General features: G+C 38.1%; 1 non-coding gene across 1 annotated transcript; it reads left to right on the top strand.

Annotated features, from left to right (window-relative positions):
- The first annotated feature begins 331 nt into the window (after positions 1 to 331).
- On the top strand, positions 332 to 405 carry trnan-guu (transfer RNA asparagine (anticodon GUU)). The gene has a single exon. It is a non-coding gene; the product is annotated as a tRNA-Asn (tRNA).
- The last annotated feature ends 399 nt before the right edge of the window (positions 406 to 804 follow it).

Raw genomic sequence — 804 nt, forward strand, 5'->3', positions numbered from 1 at the left:
CTTGGTGGCAGCAGCATAATAGTCACTTGTTAAGCTTAAGGTGGCTCAACTGTGGTTTCTTTTTACTATAGTGTGTTGTGTATGTTTTTGCACATAATAAAGGCCTATTGAGTTGTAAAGCCTCAACTCCACATCAAAAGGGGGTTACTCTCCCCTCAAAAACACTGACCTTAAGCTGCCTGAAGCCAGACGCTTGAATTCTAGTATTTTCTTCCAAAATGTAGTGAGTCATAATGTACCTTTAAAAAGATAAGGTCCTAATGTATCCGTCAAAAGTATCAATCTTACATTCAGCTGGAAAAAAAACCCCATCCTCTAACTCAGTAGACAAGTCTCTGTGGCGCAATTGGTTAGCGCATTCGGCTGTTAACCGAAAGGTTGGTGGTTCAAGCCCACCCAGGGACGAAAGACTATTTAGCACTTGGAATACAAGTGATCATAAGAAAAATCCTCCGATATTGAATGATTGGTGGGAACTCTGGTCAGAACATCTTCGGTGTCTGTCTTGGTTGCAAAAACAACGCTTGGTGGCAGCATAATAGTCACTTGTTAAGCTAAGGTGGCTCAACTGTGGTTTCTTTACTTTTATATAGTGTGTTGTGTATGTTTTGCAAATCATAATAACAATGATTATCATCAACTCACTCTGACCTTCTCCTGCCAAAAACACTGCTTAAGCTGTTCCAGTAGTATAGTCATATTTAATTTAAAAAAGGAAATGAACCTCAAAGTATTTACAAAATCCACATTCAGAAAACACATCTCTAAATAAAGATATTAAAAAATTGTTAACGAAAGGTTGGT

Source organism: Pseudoliparis swirei, chromosome 12, assembly GCF_029220125.1.
Source record: "Pseudoliparis swirei isolate HS2019 ecotype Mariana Trench chromosome 12, NWPU_hadal_v1, whole genome shotgun sequence".
Classification (NCBI taxonomy): Eukaryota; Metazoa; Chordata; class Actinopteri; order Perciformes; family Liparidae; genus Pseudoliparis; species Pseudoliparis swirei.